Consider the following 19,151-nt stretch of genomic DNA (forward strand, 5'->3'; position numbering starts at 1 on the left):
AAAAAACTAGCCGGGCGAGGTGGCAGGCACCTGTAGTCCCAGCTACTCCGGAGGCTGAGGCAGGAGAATGGCTTGAACCCGGGAGGCAGAGCTTGCAGTGAGCCAAGATCGCGTCACTGCACTCCAGCCTGGGCGACAGAGCAAGACTCCGTCTCAAAAAAAAAAAAAAGAAAGAAAATTTTGTACACAAATGTTCATAGCAGCACAGTTTACAATAGGCAAAGATGAAAACAACTTAAATGTCCATCAACAGATGAATGGATAAACATAGAGACAGAAAGTAAAGTAGTGGCTCCCAGGATCGAAGGGGAAGGGGAACAGGAAGTGACTGCTTAATGGGATCTCTATAGATTTGCCTATTCTGAATGTCTTATATAAATGGAATCATACAATATGTGGCCTTTTGTGACTGACTTCTTTCAGTTAGCATAATGTTTTCAAGGTTCATCCATGTTTTGCCATGTAACAGTACTTCATTCCTTTCTATTTTTTAATTTTATTTCGAGACTGAGTCTTGCTCTATCACCCAGGCTGGAGTGCAGTCGTGCGATTTTGGCTCACTGCAACCTCCACCTTGGGGGTTCAAGTGATTCTCCTGCTTCAGCCTCTGAGTAGCTGGGACTATGGGCATGCACCATCATGCCCGGCTAATTTTTGTATTTTTAGCAGAGATGGGGTTTTGCCATGTTGACAAGGCTGGTCTCGAACTCCTGACCTCAGGCAATCTACCCGCCTCAGCCTCCCAAGAGCCACAGCACCCAGCCTCATTCCTTTTTATGACTGAATAATTTCATTATATGGCGAGACCACATTTTGTATACACATTCATGTATAAGTTTTTATTTGAACACTTGTTTTCAACTCTCTTAGATGTATGCTTAGAAGTGGAATTGCTGGGTCACATGATAATTCTACATTTAACTTACTGAGGAACTCTCAAACTGTTTTCTATAGTGGTTGTCCCATTTTCCATTTCTACCAGCAATATACAAGGGTTCCAATTTCTCCACATTTTTGCCAACATTTATTTTCCTTTTTAAAAATTATAGCCATCCTAATGGGTGTGAAGTAGCATCTCATTGTTTTGGGATTTTTTTTTTTTTTTTGGCTGTGTTTCATTTTAGAGACTGGGTTCCCTCTGTCACCCAGGCTGGAGTGCAGTGGCATGAACATAGCTCACTGCAGCCTCGAACTCTTGGGTTCAAGGGATCATCCTGCCTCAGCCTCACAAGTAAGCGGGCCTACAGGCGTACATCACGGCACAGGATAAATTTTTTTTTTTTTTTTTGAGACAGAGTCTTGCTCTGTTGTCCAGGCTGGAGAGCAGTGGCACGATCTCGGCTCACTGTAATCTCTGCCTTCCAGGTTCAAGCGATTCTCGTGCCTCAGCCTCCCGAGTAGTTGGGACTACAGGCACGTGCCACCATGCCCAACAAATTTTTGTTTTGGTAGGCATGGAGTTTCACCATGTTGGCCAGGCTGGTCTTCAACTCCTAACCCCAAGTGATCTGCCTGCCTCAGCCTCCCGAAGTGCTGGGATTATAGGAGTGAGCCACTACACCTGACCCACAGGCCAATTTTTTAAATTTTTGTAGAGACAGGGTATCACTTTGTTGCCCAGGTTGGCCTTGAACTTCTGGCTTTAAGCCATCCTCCTGCCTCATGCTCCCTAAGTGCTGGGATTACAGGCATGAACCATAGTGCCTGGCCTCATTGTGGTTTTCATTTTCATTTCCCTAATGACTACTGATGTTGAGTGTCATTTTATGTACTTGTTGGCCATTCATGCATCTTTTTTGGAGACATGTCTGTTAAGTACTTTGCTCATTTTAAGACCGAGTTGTTTATCTTTTTGTTGTTCAGAGTTCTTTTTTGTTATTTCTTGTTTTTATTTCTTTAAACCCTTTATTGACCAAGAGAAAGTTCTTTACATATTCTGAATACCAGACCATTATCAAATATATTATTTGTAAATATTTTCTACCATTCTGTAGGTTGTCTTTTCACTTTCTTGATATATCTCTTAATGCACAAAAGTTTTTAATTTTGATGAAGTACAGTTTTTTTTATTGCTTTGTTTGTGCTTTTGGTGTCATATTTAAGAAACTGTTGCCTAAAAGGTTATTATTCTTTTTAATCCTAACCTTTGTTCAGCACTTTATAGTCTGGGGTCTGCTTTCATGTGTGTACATTACTTCATTTATAAAGTGACATTTGAGAATGTAAGAGACTTAAATCTTTGAGATAATATAAAACAAAAATGAACTTAAGTGTAACCAAGAATGCTTGCCTAGCCTCAAAACCTATGCCATATAAGTAGGGTGACTATAAAAAGTTATCACTTTTTTTTTTTTTTTTCTGAGATGGAGTCTCGCTCTGTTGCCTAGGCTGGAGTGCAGTGGCGCGATCTCAGCTCACTGCAACCTCCGCCCCTCCAGGTTTAAGCAATTCTCTGCCTCAGCCTCCAGACTAGATGGGATTACAGGTGCATGCCACCACGCCTGGCTAATTGTTTTGTATTTTTAGTAGAGACGGGGTTTCACCAGCTTGGCCAAGCTGGTCTTGAACTCCTGACCTCGTGATCCACCCACCTCGGCCTCCCAAAGTGCTGGGATTACAGGCATGAGCCACCGCGCCCAGCCAAAAAGTTATCACTTTTAATCAAATTTTTCTCAACATATTTGAGAATAAAAGCATGTGCTATTAATAATTACAATAAGGTAACAGGCATGAACGGGGACTGTTCCATCCAAACTAGAACATATGTTTCCCCTACATATATATATAAAATAGAGACCTGAGTTCTAATGTCAGATTCAGCATTAACTTGCTAAGCTTTCAGCTATACATATGGGGTGAAGTAGATAATTTTTTTTTCTTTTTTGAGATGGAGTCTCGCTCTGTCACCCAGGCTGGAGTGCAGTGGCATAATCTCGGTTCACTGCAACCTCTGCCTTCCAGGTTCAAGTGATTCCCCCGTCTCAGCCTCCCAGCTGGGACTACAGGTACGCGCCACAATGCCTGGCTAATTTTTGTACTTTTAGTAGATATGGGGTTTCACCATGTTGGCCAGGCTAGTCTCAAACTCACCCCGCGCCCAGTCGCAAGTCTTGTTAAAACAAATGACAACTTCCCTAAGTGGAGAGAGGCAAGTAGGTGCTGCCCACTGTTTTTTGACTCCAATGACTGCAATGATTCCCAGAAACTTGACTCCAGTGGTCAGGTGGTGTCCACCTAGTTCAGATAACTCTCTATAACCAGAAATACCTGGAGGAGTTCTTTGAGAGTTCAGGAAGGCTTCTCTTGAAGGATTTGGTGAACAGTAAATCCTGTCAGTGAATGTTGTTATCCTGTCCCACCTGCCTCTGTAGCTATTGCTGTATCTCCCTAACCTTTATAGTGAAACTTCTTGGAAGTTGTCTATACTCAGTACTTCCACTTGTTTACCTCCCATTCTCTCCTCAAACCACTGGGACCTTTACTCTGCTTTAAAACCTCTGTCAAAATCACGAACGACCTCCTAGTTGCTAAATCTAATGTACATTTTCAGTCTTCCTCTGATTTGAGCTCTTTGGAATATTTAGCACTGTTGACTTTCTTAAAAATCCTCTTGGCCTCTTTGGCATCACCCCTGCTGGATTTTCTTCTATGTTCTTAGCTGCTGCTTCTCAGTTGCCCTTGAATAGACCTCATCCCGTGCGTATCCCTTAAATGTCGGTGTTCCTCAGGGTTCTGTCTTTAGCTCTTGACTCTTCTCATGCTATATGCTATCCCTGAACCATAATGCCCATTACTGGGACTTTAATTATTGCCTGGTAATTGACTTACAAACCTCATCTTTCTTTCCTGAGCTCCAGATCTATTATTCCAGGTGTGCATTTCCATGAGTTTTGCAAAAGTATATAATCAAGATTTAGTTCTACCACTCCTCCAACCCTCTTGCCAAATCCCTTGTGCTACCTCTTTATAGTCATACCCTCCTATTTCCTACCCCCAGGCAAACACTGATGTTTTCTCTTCCTATAGTTTCGTCTTTTCCAGAATGTCATATAAACAGAAATTACACAGGCCATGCGAGGTGGCTCACGCCTGTAATCCCAGTGGATGGTGGATCACTTGAGGTCAGGAGGTTGAGACCAACCTGGCCAACATAGTGAAAGCCCATCTCTACCAAAAAATACAAAAATTAGCCAGGCGTGATGGTGTGTGCCTGTAGTCCCAGCGACTTGGGAGGTTGAGGTGGGAGAATCGCTTGAACCTGGGAGGCGGAGGTTGCAGTGAGCCGAGATCCAGCCACTGCACTGCAGCCTGGGCAAGACCGTGAGACTCGGCTGGGCGTGGTGGCTCACGCCTATAATCTCAGCATTTTGGGAGGCTGAGGCAGGTGGATCACCTGAGGTCAGGAGTTCGAGCCTACCCTGGCCATCATGGTGAAACCCCATATCTACCAAAAACACAAAAAATTAGCCGGGTGTGGTGGCGGGCGCCTGTAGTCCCAGGTACTCAGGAGGCCGAGGCAGGATAATTGATTGAAGCTGGGAGGTGGATGTTGCAGTGAGACGAGATTGTGCCATTGTACTCCATCCTGGGGAACAAGAGCAAGACTCCATCTCAAAAAAAAAAAAAAAACCATGAAAATAAATAGAAATATACAGTATATTGTCTTTCACTTAGTGTAATGCATTTGAAATTATCCATGTTGTTGTATACATTCATAATTTTTTCATTTTTAGTGCCATTGTATGGATGTATCACAGATTAGCCACTCCCCAATTGTGGGATATTTACGTTGTTTCCAATTTTTGGTAATTATTAATAAAGCTGCTATATACATTCACGTATAGGTTTTTATGTGAACATCGGTTTTAATTTCACTTGAATAAACAACTAGGATTATTTGGATTGGGGTATATGGTTAAGTTGGGATTCTTGGGTATATAGTTAAGTATATGTCTCCAATTAAGTTTCTTGAAATTATCAGGCCGGGTGCAGTGGCTCACACCTGTAATTCCAGCACTTTGGGAGGCCAAGGTGAGTAGATCACCTGAGGTCAGGAGTTCAAGATCAGCCTGAACAACATGGAGAAACCCTATCTCTACTAAAAATACAAAATTAGCTGGCATGGTGGTGCATGCCTGTAATCCCAGCTACTTGGTAGGCTGAGGCAGGAGAATTGCTTAAACCCAGGAGGCGGAGGTTGCAGTGAGCCGAGATTGCACCATTGCACTCCAGCCTGGGCAACAAGAGCGAAACTCCGTCTAAAAAAAAAAAAAAAACAGGCTGGGTGTGGTGTGGTGGCTTATGCCTGTAATTCCAACACTCTGGGAGGCTGAGGTGGGCAGCTACTTGGGAGAGAGGCTGAGACAGGAGAATCGCTTGAACCTGGAAGGCGGAGGTTGCAGTGAGCCGAGATCTCACCACTGCACTCCAGCCTGGGCGACAGAGTGAGACCCCATCTCAAAAAAAAAAGAAAAGAAAAGAAAAGAAATTATCATTAGTGGCACACAGATTTAAATATATTTGATCCATTTCTATTGCCCTTATTTATGCTCAAATTGTCCTACTTTTGACCAGTGAAGGCCTCTTCAAGTTGACGTCCAGGTTCTTTTAACGAAAATCTTGTAGTGTGATGGTTTCTTTGCTGTCTTATATGACAAGATGTTCCAGGCATGTGATGTATATTTATTGTCCCAACTTGTATTCAGTTTTAACACACTATTGCTGGTGATTGTAGAAAAGACAAGGTATCTGGAAAATGTTATAGCATGACCCATGTGTCCCTAATTCTGTATGATGTTGATCTTTAATTTGAATTTGTTGTATAATTAACAAACACATCAAGTTCTAGATTCTGTTGTGAAAACATCCTCTTGTGTAAAACTAGATATGCATTAGTGTGGGAGTGATAAGAGCCCAGGGAAAAAGGTGGGGAAGAAGAGAATCAAATTAGACATTGGAGCAATGAACCTCCAGATTTTCATGTGTGAATGAGGCATGGGGTGGTGTTGAGAGTCTCGGGGAGGGAATGGTGGCGATATGATGCTTTCCCTTATAATGTGAAGCAAAGAGTTTGGTGCAGCTCCAAAAGTGTGGTCTTCTGCTTCTGGCCACAAGCATCTGAATTCTCTGAGGAGCTCTTTTTCTTCTTTTTTTTTTTTTTTTAAGACAGGGTCTCACTCTGTTGCCCAGGCTGGAGTGCAGTGGCACGATCTTGGCTCACTGCAACCTCCGCCTCCTGGGCTAAAGTTATCCTCCTGCCTCAGCCCCCCAAGTAGCTGGGACTACAGGTGTGAGCCCCCACACCCAGGTAATCTGAAGAGCTTTTTAAAATACAGATCCCTGGCTTGTACCCTAGACTAGGTGAATCAGAGTCTCTGGGAGAAAGGCCTGAAGTGGTAGGAGCCTAATCTACTGAGGTTTTATTAAAGCCTAACCTTGCTGGGGAAAGAAAAATACCAAACTTTAGCCTCTTTAGCCATCCTGTCCCACCTAAGGTGAAGAGAAAACTAAGAAACCCTGGTAAAGTTAATATATATGCTTCTGTGTAAGTGGAAAGAATGACAACAATGATAGCAGGGACGAGAGGGAAGAATTAGGAATATTTTGTTATTATAAGGTACTTGCAATGTCCATGAGGTAGTATAGTGTTATCTGAAAGTGTAATTGGATTATTTGAAAATGTAAATTGCATATTTGCAAATTCTTGGGCAACCACTAAAACAAAACAAAGACAAAAGAATAACTGGTATGTTAATAAAGGTGAGAAAAGAGAATCATATAAAATTCTCAATTAAAACCCCAAAAGGTGTCCGGGTGTGGTGGCTCACACCTGTAATCCCAGCAATTTGGGAGGCTGAGGCAGGTGGATCATCTGAGGTCAGGAGTTCAAGATCAGCCTGGCCAACATGGTGAATCCCCATCTCTATGAAAAACACAAAAATTAGCCGGTGTGGTGGCACATTCCCGTAGTCCCAGCTACTCGGGAGGCTGAGGCAGGAGAATCGCTTGAACCAGGGAGGCAGAGGTTGCAGTGAGCCAAGATGGCACCACTGCACTCCAGCCTGGGGGACAAGAGCAAGACTCCATCACACACACACACACACACACACACACACACACACCCCAAAGGCAGAAAATGTGTAGAAAACAAATATAGACAAAAAATAAGGCTAACAAATAGAAAATAGTAACAAGGCCAGGTGCCATGGCTCACACCGCAAATCCAATACTTTCGGAGGCTGAGGCAGGAGGATCACTTAACACCAAGAATTGAAGAGCAGCCTGGACAACATAGTGAGACTCTGTCGCTACAAAACAAACAAACAAATAAAAAAGCTTAGCAGGCAGGGCGGAGTGGCTCACGCCTGTAATCCCAGCACTTTGGGAGGCTGAGGCGCGCAGATAATGAGGTCAGGAGATCGAGACCATCCTGGCTAACACGGTGAAACCCCGTCTCTACTAAAAATATAAAAAAATTAGCCGGGCATGGTGGTGGGTGCCTATAGTCCCAGCTACTCTGGGGGCTGAGGCAGGAGACTGGTGTGAACTTGGGAGGCAGAGCTTGCAGTGAGATGGGGTTCCACTCTATAGAGATGGCATCACTACATTCTAGCCTGGTTGACAGAGCAAGACTCTGTCTCAAAAAAAAAAAAAAAAAAAGCTTAGTCAAGTGTGGAGGTGGGCACCTATAGTACCACTACTTGGGAAGTGGGAGGATCGCTTAAGCCCAGGATTTTAAGGCTGCAGTGAGCCATGATCATACCATTGCACTCTAGACTGGGTGACGGAGTGAGACTCCAACTCAAAAAAAAAAAAAAAAAAAAAAAGGCCAGGTGTGGTGGTTCACACCTGTAATCCCAGCACTTTGGGAGGCCAAGACTGGTGGATCACTTGAGGTCAGGAGTTCAAGACTACTCTGGCCAATATGGTGAAACCCTATTTCTACTAAAAATACAAAAATTAGCCAGGTTTGGTGGCATGAGCATGTAATCTCAGCTACTTGGGAGGCTGAGGCAGGAGAATCGCTTGAATTCAGGAGGTAGCAGTTGTGAGCTGAGATCATGCCATTGCACTCCAGCCTTGGCAACAGAGCAAAACTGTGTCTCAAAAAACAAACAAACAAACAAGAACGACAAAAAAAGAAAGAAAACAGTAACAAATATAGTAGACATTAATTCAACTATATCATTAATCACTTTAAGCATCAGTGGTCTAAATACACCAATCAAAAGACAGAGGTTCTCAGTATGAACGAAAAACAAGACCCAACTATATGTTGTCTACAAGAAACACATTTTAAATATAAAGACATATATAGATTAAAAGTAAAGTGATGGAGAAGGATATATCATAGATAATACTAATCAAAAGAAAGCAGGAGTAGGTATACTAACTTCAGAAAGAGCAGATTTGAGAAACAAAAGGTAGGCTGGGAATGGTGGCTCACACCTGTAATCCCAGCACTTTGGGAGGCTGAGGCAGGCAGGTCACCTGAGGTCGGGAGTTCAAGACCAGCCTGACCAACATGGAGAAACCCCATCTCTACTAAAAATACAAAATTAGCTGGGTGTGGTGGTGCATGTCTGTAATCCCAGGTACTTGGGAGGCTGAGGCAGGAGAATCGCTTGAACCCAGGAGGCAGAGGTTGTGGTGAGCTGAGATCGTGCCATTGCACTCCAGCCTGGAGAACAACAGTGAAACTCTGTCTCAAAAAAAAAAAAAAAGTTATCAGGGTATAAATCTACACAGCAAAACATATACAAGAGCTATATGAGTAATACTACAAAACTCTGATCAAAGATATCAAAGAATTATATAAATTGAGAAATATTTCATGTTCACAGATAGGAAGACAATACAGTTAAAACATCTGTTCTTCCAAACCTGATCTATAGATTCAACGCAATCCCAATCCAAGTATCAGCATGTTATTTTTGTGGATGTCGACAAACTGATTGTAAAATTGATATGGAGAGACAAAAGACCCAGAAGAGCCAACTCACTATTAAAGGAGAACAAAGTTGGAGGACTGATACTAGCCAAATTCAAGACTTGCTATAAACTACAGTAATAACGACAATGTGGTACTGGTGAAAGAATAAACAATCCAGAAGTAGATTCATAAATATAGTCAACTGATCTTTGACAGAGGAGTTAAAGCAATACAATGGAGCAAAGATAGGTTTTTCAACAAATTATGCTGAATAACTGAACTTTCACACACATAAAAAATGTATCAGGCCGGGCGTGGTGGCTCATGCCTGTAATTCCAGCACTTTGGAAGGCCAAGGCAGGTGGATCACTTGAGGTCAGGAGTTTGAGACCAGCCTGGCCAACATGGTGAAACCCTGTCTCTACTAAAAATACAAAAATTAGCCAGGCATGGTGGCAGGTGCCTGTAATCCCAGCTTCTCAGGAGGCTGAGACAGGAGAACCGCTTGAACCCAGGAGACGGACGTTGCAGTGAGCTAGGATTGTGCCACTGTACTCCAGCCTCTGTGATAGAGTGAGACTCTCAAAAAAAAAATTATCTAGACAAAGACATTGCACCCTTCATAAAAATGAACATGGATTGTAAACCTAAATTGAAAATGAACACTATAAAACTCCTGGAAGACAACATAGGAGAAAACCTAACTGATCTTGCGAATGGCAATGACTTTTTAGGGCAATATCAATAGCATAATCTGTGAAAAATATAATTGATAAGCTGGACTTCATTAAAATTTAAAACTTCTGCTCTTCAAAAGAATGAGAAGACAAGCCACAGACTAGGAGAAAATATTATAAAAGACATATCTGATAAAGGACTGTTATCTACAATATACCTAGAACTCTTAAATCACAACAGGAAAATAACACAATGTAAAAATGGGCAAAATACCTGAACAAACACTTCATCAAAGAAGATATACACATGGCAAGTAAGTATATGAAAAGATGTTCAATATCATATGTCATTAGGGCATTGCATGTAAAACAATAAGATACTACTACACACTTATTTGAATGGCCAAAATTCAAAATACTGACACCACAAAATGCTGACAAGGATGTGGAGCACAGAAACCATCGTTCACTGCTGGTGGGAATGCAAAAAATGATGGAGCCACTTTGAAAATCCGTTTGGTAGTTTCTCACAAAACTAAATATACCATCCAATCCAGCAGTTGCACTCCTTGGGATTTACTCAGATGAATTGAAAACTCATGTCTACACAAAAATCTGCACATGATGTATAGCGGCTTTATTCATCATTGCCCAAACTTGGAAGCCACCAAGATGTCTTTTAGCAGGTGAATGGATAAGTCGCAGCACATCCAGACGATGGAATATTATTATTCAGCACAAAAAAGAAATGAGCTATCAAGCCATGAAAAGACATGGAAGAACTTCAAAAGCATATTACTAAGTGAAAGAAGCCGATGTGAAAAGGCTGCATACTGTATGATTCCAACTATATGCGATTCTGGAAAAGGCAAAACTATGGAGACAGTAAAAGTAGCAGTGGTTGCCAGTGGTCAGGGGACTGAGAAGGATGAATAGGCAGAGGACAGAGGATTTTCAGGGCGGTGAAACTATCGTGTATGATACCATAATGGTGGATACATGTCATTATGTATTTGTCAAAACCCATAGAATGTGCAACACCGAGAGAAAATGCTATTGTAAACTATGGACTCTGGGTGATAATGATGTGTCAAAGTAGGGTCATCAATTGTTACCAAATGTACCACTGTAGCACAAGATGTCCATAAGGGGACAAGTTGTGTGTGTATGTGCCTATGTGTACAGGGGATATATGGGAACTCTCTACTTTCTGTTCAATTTTGCCCTGAACCAAAAATTGCTCTAGAAGTGTTCATTAATAATAGTAAAAGACAAAGACCCTTCTGACCTAGGGAATCTCTGGTGATGGAGGGGGAGGGCGAAGTAGTCCCCTAGAAAGTGGAAACTTTACAAAGTTCTTCAACTGATTTTGTAGAGCTAGGTTTGGAACTGCTACCCTACTTTATGCTACTCGCCTAAGTAGTGGTTCCCAAACCAGGTGTCAGGCTTCAAGGCTGTGCAATATTCCTCATTACACTGTCCTGGCGCCAAACACATGCTGTCCCCTCTCCCCATAAATCAAGACTCTAAAATGCAAAGGGTAGAAGAGCAGCACTTTCCCGTGGAGAGCAGTCAAGCATGGACTGGCTATTCTAAGCCCCAAATGGGCTGAAGCTGATAACGCTTTGAAGATCGACCACGGCAGGAATATCTTGTTTTCTTTAATCCATCAGGGGGTTGTCCCACTTATTGAGTCCCACAGCTGCGGTAGAGCACGGAGGGGGCCTCCCTGAAAGTCCTCCGCTCCAGCTCTGCGATTGGCGCTGGGGGAACAGGAGGGGAAGCGGGCGCTTTGCATCGAGCCTGCAATATGGGGCCCGGGCATCGAGGCCGGGGAGTCGTGGGTAGAGCCCCGATTTCAGCCAAGATGGCATAGGACGTAAGTAAGCGTGGAAAGCAAAATGGCTACCCAAGCGCAATTCTGTAAGGTCGAAGGGACGTTCTTCCAACCTCTTAAATTTCCCGGGTGCCACGCCCCTCAGTTGCTTGCCCTGGATTCCACGGTGTCGCGCCGGAAGTGACCTCACGGCGGTGGCGTGGAGTCGTGGGGGCGCTTCCGGCGGCGGCGGCGGTGTCGGCCGAAGCTGTGGGGGTGGGCGTGGAGAGAGTTCTTCTGTGGGTCGTCTGGTGTTGCGTGGTCGGCTTGGTGTGGTGTGCACAGGAGCTCCAGGCCCGTCGGGGCGGAGGTGGGAGCGAAGGGAGGAGGCTGCTGGTTTGTGGACGCTCGTGGGAGGGGGATGCCGGGCTTGCTTTAGGCTTCGGAGTTCCAGGCCTCATAGACCTTTATAGAGGCAGGCAGGCAAGAGCTGGGGACTTCATCGGGTTCGCAGGGGGGCCGGGTACTATGGGCGGCCCCAGGAGTTTGGTTTGAGGTGGGAGGCTGAGGACTGCAGGATTCTAAATAGTATGGGGATTGTGTGAGGAGTGAGGCATTAGCTGCTTGGGCCCTTAGTCCAGCCTTGTTGGTGGCTGCTGCAGTTCATTGGCTCACTAATTTCTTCGTGCCTCAGTTTCCCTTTGCATAATGAGATACGGTGGCAGAGAAGAACGCCAGTGCCACATCCCTGACTAATAGCTTGAGGACAGAGGTGAACTGAAGGGTAGAAAAAGAGGATGCCTGAGAAATTTATACTTACCAGGTCACATCTTCTGAATCCCAGGAAGTTATCCCTGGATTCATTTCTGCCTTTGGTGCAAGTCTATAGTTCTTATCAGTACTCTTTGTGTGATATTGATTGTATTTATCGATACTTGACTTGTTGAGTGGTTAAAGTGTTTTGGTTTGTGGGAGGCATAGCCCTTGTTGGCTTGGTCAGTTGATTTTCAATTAATCTCCCGATAGCAATTGCTTCGCCTAACTCTGCAATCGGGATATTAGTTGAAAATCAACTGACCAAGGCAACAGTCTTCTCCTGTGGTTACAGATGAGGAACTCGCGACCCGGAATCGTTTTTCTTCTCTTCCCTAGCCACAGACCAAACCGATTTCAGTCTGCTGTCTTAAATACAGGTTTTCACCTCACCAAAACAGAAATGGCTGTCTCCAAGCAGTTTAGTATTTCAACTGGACACCCAGATGGATCCTAATCTTTTTTTTTTTTTTTAATGAATGGCAGATTAGGTGTACTGAGCACAAAATCCTCTTAGCTGGTTTCTCTGTATGATGTAAAAATGGTTGTAAAAACATGACTTTTTGTTTATTACCAAATTCTTGGTAGAGCCTCCTTGGCATAGGGTTATGGGGCTAGAAAAGTGTCTCAAAATTTTTGACCTGTGACCTACAGTTAGATATATTTTACATCATGACATTACTCATTGTGCCCCTGCACACTCAGTGTCTACACACACACACACAACCCCACCCACCAATGAAAAGTTTACTTACCCTTTCTACAGAAGATGCATTCTAAAAAAAAATGGGTTGCAACGTGCTAAATTGTGTCTGACCCCTAATGGGTGGTGAAGTATAGTTTGAAAAATGTTAAGGGTGGGCACTGTGGCTCACACCAGTAATCCCAGCACTTTGGGAGACTGAGGTGGGTGGATCACCTGAGGTCAGGAGTTGGAGACCAGTCTGGCCAACATGGTGAAATCCTGCCTCTACTAAAAATATAAAACTTAGATGAGTGTGGTGGTGTGTACCTGTAATCCCAGCTACTTGGGAGGCTGAGGCAGGAAAAACTCTTGAACCCGGGAGGCAAGAGGTTGCAGTGAGCCAAGATAGTGCTATTGCACTCCAGCCTGGGCAACAAGAGCTAAACTCTGTCTCAAAAAAAGAAAAGAAGAAAAATATTAGACTAGGGCCGAGTGCAGTGGTGGGAGGATTGCTTAAGGCCAGCCTGGGCAACATAGCAAGACTCTGTTTCTAAGAAAAACAACATTAGAAAATGCTTAAAATCCTTGCCGTTTGTGAGATTCTGTAATTAATACAAAATGGAAGATTATCATTTTTCTTTTCTTATCCAGAGAAGGGCTTACTAGAATTCTCCTATATTCAGCCAGAACAGCAGGACAGGACATCCAAATTGTGTCTCAAAGGAGTGTAGTGACCATAATGATAGTGTGTCAGAATTTTAGCAAGGCATTTATGAAGTCTTTTTTTTTTTTTTTTTTTTGAGATGGAGTCTCATTCCATTGCCCAGGTTTGACAGAGTACAGTGGCGCAATCTCTGCTCACTGTAACTTCTGCCTCCTAGGTTCAAGCGATTCTTCTGCCTCAGCCTCCCAAGTACCTGGGATTACAGGCATACGCCACCACGCCTGGCTAATTTTTGTATTTTTAGTAGAGATGGGGATTCATCATGTTGGCCAGGCTGGTCTCGAACTCCTGACCTCGTGATCCACCCACCTCAGCCTCCCAAAGTGCTGGGGTTACAGGTGTGAGCCACTGCGCCTGGTCTTACTAAGTCTTATGATAACTGAGTGGGTGAGAGGGAGGAATTTGCCAGATTGTGGTAGAATTAGGTGGAGTCATGAGTTTGAGCATCTGTGTATGGAGGTTTGAGTTGGGAGCACTACTTGCAGCTGGAATTCTGGTGATCTGAACTGGGGTTTCATCACTTTATACAATTCATGTATTTGAAACCTTATCTGGAAGGTTTGCTTATTGGATTTGGTGTCTTTATGAAGTAAAGAAGGAGTCATTTGGTTGATGATTGCCAGAATGGGAAAAGATCTCAATATATACTCAGTGCTGTTTAATGAAATGGAAGAAGCTTGTATAAATGTTGAGAAATTGTGCTTGGGTCCAAAAAAAAAATCAACTATACCTATTGGGGGAGGGTGGAGATGTAACCTCACAGGAGTTCCTATAATAAAAATGTTTTCATCACCAGTCAGTGGTGTGGTTAAGAAGGCTGTGAGAAAAACTGATGTGACCTGCATTAGTATATTGTATTAGGAAAATACAAAATGTAGAATGAGAAAGGTTGCATCACTGGTAGGCTTGTACCTGGAATATTAGGTTTGGATCTAGATGTGCTAAGAGTAAATTTATGGGCAGAAGTCAAAAGTCTGAAGATATGGTGGTGTTGCTTTAGCATGAGTGAGTGTTTTTCTCCTTGTCATTTCAGACTTTCAGGTATAGGCCGGGTCATTGGTCTTAAAACTTCTTCTTGAGAATGTCTAAAAGGCTGGGGAATCTGTTAGATCTTATATACTTCTAAGTTGGCACCTGAAACTTTTCATCGTAGATTTAAATAGTGTTAGTATTTAATTTTAAATAGTTTAGGATGTAATTTCTGACAAGTAAATATTGACTTCTTAAAAATAAATATAAAATTACCTAAATACAATATCAATTTGATGTTTTAAAAACATACAACTAAACTTTTGAAACACTAAGAAATATATAACATAGCTTGTTACATTACTTGATTTTCAGACTTTAAGCCTATCTTGCATTTGTGAAATGAACCCCACTTAGTCATGTGTCTACTACTTTTTACATGTAGATGGATTCAATTTGCTAACATTTAGTTAAGAATTTTTGTGACTATGTTCATGATGGATTTTGGTCTGAGGTTTCCTTTTTTTTATGTCATCTTTGGCCTTAGTAGCAGAGTAATTATGATCTCATAAAGTGAATTGAGAAGTGTTCCTTCCTCCTCTGTTTTCTGAAAGAGTTTGTGTAGGATTGGTATTATTTCTTACGTGTTTCATAGAATTTACCAGTGAAGTCCTATGGGCCTGGGTTTTTCTCTCTGGGAAGATTTTACTAATTCAATTTCGTAATACAGTTAGTTGAGTTAGTTTTGGTCATTTTTATCATTTTGGGAGTTTGTCCATTACATATTTTTCTTTTTTCTTTTTGAAATTGTATCCATTCCACTTTTCCCACATAATTTTATCCTAAAGCAAAAGTCAACTTGCTGCGAAAGGCCAGATGAAAGGCTTTATGAGCCAAGTGGTTTCTGTGATTACTGCTCAACTCTCACTGTAGTGAGAAAACAGCCATAGACAATATGTGGCCGGGCACAGTGGCTCACGCCTGTAATCCCAGCACTTTGGGAGGCCAAGGCAGGTGGATCTCAGGGTCAGGAGATCGAGACCATCCTGGCTAACATGGTGAAACCCCGTCTCTACTAAAAAATACAAAAAAAATTAGCCAGGCGTGGTGACAGGTGCCTGTAGTCCCAGCTACTTGGGAGGCTGAGGCAGGAGAATAGCGTGCACCCGGGAGGCGGAGCTTGCAATGAGCTGAGATCGTGCCACTGCACTCCAGTCTGGTTGACAGAGCGAGACTTCATCTCAAAAAAGAAAAAAAAAAAAGCCAGATGTGGTGGTGGGCGCCTGTAGTCCCAGCTATTCGGGAGGCTGAGGCTAGACCCAATCTCTACTAAAAATACAAAAGTTAGCTGGGAGTGGTGGCAGGCACCTGTAGTCCCAGCTACTTGGGAGGCTGAGGCAGGAGAATCGCTTGAACCTGGGAGGTGGAGGTTGCAATGAGCCGAGATCGCTCCACTGCACTCCAGCCTGGGTGATATAGCAAGACTACATCTCAAAAAAAAAACCCCAAAAATAGAAAACAGCCGTAGATAATACGCAAGTATTTGTGTGTAGTTGTGTTCCAATAAAACTTTATTGGTAGCAGACCAGCTCTGGCTTAGGGCTGTAGTTTTCCTACCTATCCTAAAGTAGTAAATTTTATGCTTGAAAATTTAAAATTGATCATCTAGTTATCCACACAAATCAGGATTATAAGAGTAGTGTGGAAATCGATTCCCTTGCTTGCATATCTTTATGTACCCCCTAGGGATATGTGTATTCCAGTTTAAAGACCAGGACTTGATTTCCAAGATGTTGTAGAGGGAATTCATGTATTTTTGTCATTTTGTTTGGGTGAGAAGTGAGGTGGCCCTCACAGTATAATTTTCCAGGGCCGTAACTTAAGTTTCCTATGTGAGCGGTATTCTTTCTGGCAAAAGGAGACATTTGAACTAATTTTTTTTATGTGGTAGACACTATATGGATTATCTCATTTAATCTGAAAATAATCCATATGGTATCTTAATCTTAAAATAATTCATATAGTGGTTCTATGAGATAGGGATATAATTGGCATAATTCCCTACAGATGATGCAGTTGAGACTCAGAGTAGGTAATTTGCCCAGGTCGTAGTGCTGGTTAGTAAGGAAGTACAGAAGTGAACCGGGGCAGCCAGGGCGCGGTGGCTCACGCCTGTAATCCCAACACTTTGGAAGGCTGAGGCAGGCGGATCACGAGGTCAGGAGATTGAGACCATCCTGGCTAACACGGTGAAACCCCATCTCTACTAAAAATACAAAAAATTAGCCGGGCATGGTGGCGGGCGCCTGTAGTCCCAGCTACTTGGGAGGCTGAGGCAGGAGAATTGCTTGAACCTGGGAGGCAGAGGTTGCAGTGAGCCAGGATCGCACCACTGCACTTGAGCCTGGGCGACAGTCTCAAAAAAAAAAAAAAAAAAAGGTGAACCGGGTCTGTGATGTCTGATTTCATTTTTTTCTTTTCTTTCTTTCTTTTTTTTTTTTTTTTTGAGACAGGGTCTTGCTCTGCCACCCAGGCTGGAGTGCAGTGGTGCAATCTTGGCTCACTGCAACCTCTGCCTCCCACCACTTCTGACTAATTTTTTGTATTTTTTTTCTAGAGACAGGGTTTTGCCATGTTGCCCAGGCTGGCTTTGAACTCCTAGGCTCAAACGGTCAGCCCTCCTTGGCCTCCCAAAGTGCCAGGATTGCAACCACCTGAGGCGTGAGCCACCACACCCAACATGATTTCAGAATTTTATTCTCTTTTCACCATGCTGCCTTTTATGGAAGATATGGGTTTAGTACTAGGATTGTGCTGGATTTCTTTTTCTGAGGCGAGGTGGGGATGGGGGTGGAAACAGTCTTGCTATGTTGCCCAGGCTGCTCTGACACTCCTGGCCTCAAGTGATCCTCTTGCCTCAGCCTCCCAAAGTGCTGGGATGTAGGGCCTGAGCCATCATGCTTGGTTGCATATTTTCTTTTAAGATCTCTGCCATTCCCAAGATTTTGATTCAACAAACACCTTTCCTGTTGTGTGGAACAATTCCTAGTTTTTCAGAAATCTATAAGTCTCACTCACTCATCCACGGCTGTTAATTATAATTGTTTTTAGCAGGCCAAGGGTTGTTCGCTGGATCTGAATGCTGTGAGTTGTCTGATGTGGCACAGAGATGAAGTAGCTAGATTTGTAATTGGCAACTTGTTTATTTGTAATTTATGGATCATTTGGGCAGCTGCCTCAGTAATATAATAGATGGAAGAGTGTTTAGCACTACCTGACTTTGTTATCCAAAGGCTTATCAGAGTAATGATAAACTCCCATTACTTATCTGGCATTCAGTAGTCTGGAAATCCTGATAGTTCAGCATTTGAGCAAAATAATCCCATGATTAAAAGTAATATGGAAAATCCTGATTATGTGACATTTGTGGCTCCCTTCCTAGCTACACAGATTGTTACGATAGATTTTAATAACAAGGTGGCAAAGTAAGTGTTGGTTAACTAGCTGCACCAACATTGCATTTTTTTTGAAATATTTAACATTGTTGAATACTACACAGAAGAATTCTTTTTAGAAGTGGAATTGTTTGAAGGATTTATTGTCACGAATAGGCTTTACAGGGAAAATGTATTTTTTTTTATTGTATGTAACATCCTGTCAGCAAGCTTACACAAGAAGTAGCAATGTATTAATGAGATGAAGGATATTCCAAAGTAGCTAGATTTGTAATTGGCAACTTGTTTATTTGTATAAGGACAAAGTGATAAATGAATTAAAGTGTTCTTACCTGGAGGTGTTTAAGAAATGGAGGCAGAAGGAAGACAAATAAGACTAAATGAACTTTGATAGCAAGTTCTTGACTGAATAGTAAATCATAACATTTCTGAATTCAGTAGTCATTACAATTTTAGGAATAATTTATTGGGAGAAAAATAGTATCAATGAAGCAAGAGTACATAAGAAGTATGTTTAAGAAAATATCAAAACCATTGCACCCCACCAGAATAAGTTAAAGAGAACCATAGTACCAAGTTTTGGCAAGATGAGCAAAAGGAACTGACGTATAGTGGGTTGTGTAAATGTAGATGTAATATAAAATGGTACAACCACTTTGGAAAACTGTTTGACAGTTCCTAATAAAGTCATAAGTATAATATGACTTCCTGTGTTATATGCCCAGTAGAAATGGATGCATTTATCCATCGCAAAAATATACTGTATGCAGTATAAGAATATTATTCATAATAAGTCAGAACTAGAAATAACCCAACTGTGTATCAGCAGTAGAATGGATAAATACATTGAGGCATACTTACAGAAAGCAGCACAGCTATGAAAAATAATGCACTTCTGATACATGCAATAATGGGGATGAATCTCACAAAGGTACTTTTTTTTTTTTTTTTTTGAGATGTCTCACTGTCACCCATACTGGAGTGCAGTAGCAGGCTCTTGGCTCACTGCAACCTCCGCCTCCCCAGTTCAAGCGATTCTTGTGCCTCTGCCTCCTAAGTAGCTGGGATTACAGGCATGTG

General features: G+C 42.5%; 1 protein-coding gene across 2 annotated transcripts in view; it reads left to right on the top strand.

The window, feature by feature from the left end:
* The first annotated feature begins 11,634 nt into the window (after positions 1-11,634).
* EDC3 (enhancer of mRNA decapping 3) overlaps positions 11,635-19,151 on the top strand; it is a 59,990-nt gene continuing 52,473 nt past the window's right edge. The window contains exon 1 of one of the 2 annotated variants that reach the window (XM_033189372.1): positions 11,635-11,795. The gene's annotated coding sequence lies outside the window, so the exon portion shown is untranslated. The remainder of the gene's footprint in view (positions 11,796-19,151) is intronic. The other variant, XM_033189373.1, reaches the window with a different exon arrangement.

This window comes from Trachypithecus francoisi, unplaced genomic scaffold, assembly GCF_009764315.1.
Source record: "Trachypithecus francoisi isolate TF-2019V2 unplaced genomic scaffold, Tfra_2.0 Lachesis_group3, whole genome shotgun sequence".
Taxonomy (NCBI): domain Eukaryota; kingdom Metazoa; phylum Chordata; class Mammalia; order Primates; family Cercopithecidae; genus Trachypithecus; species Trachypithecus francoisi.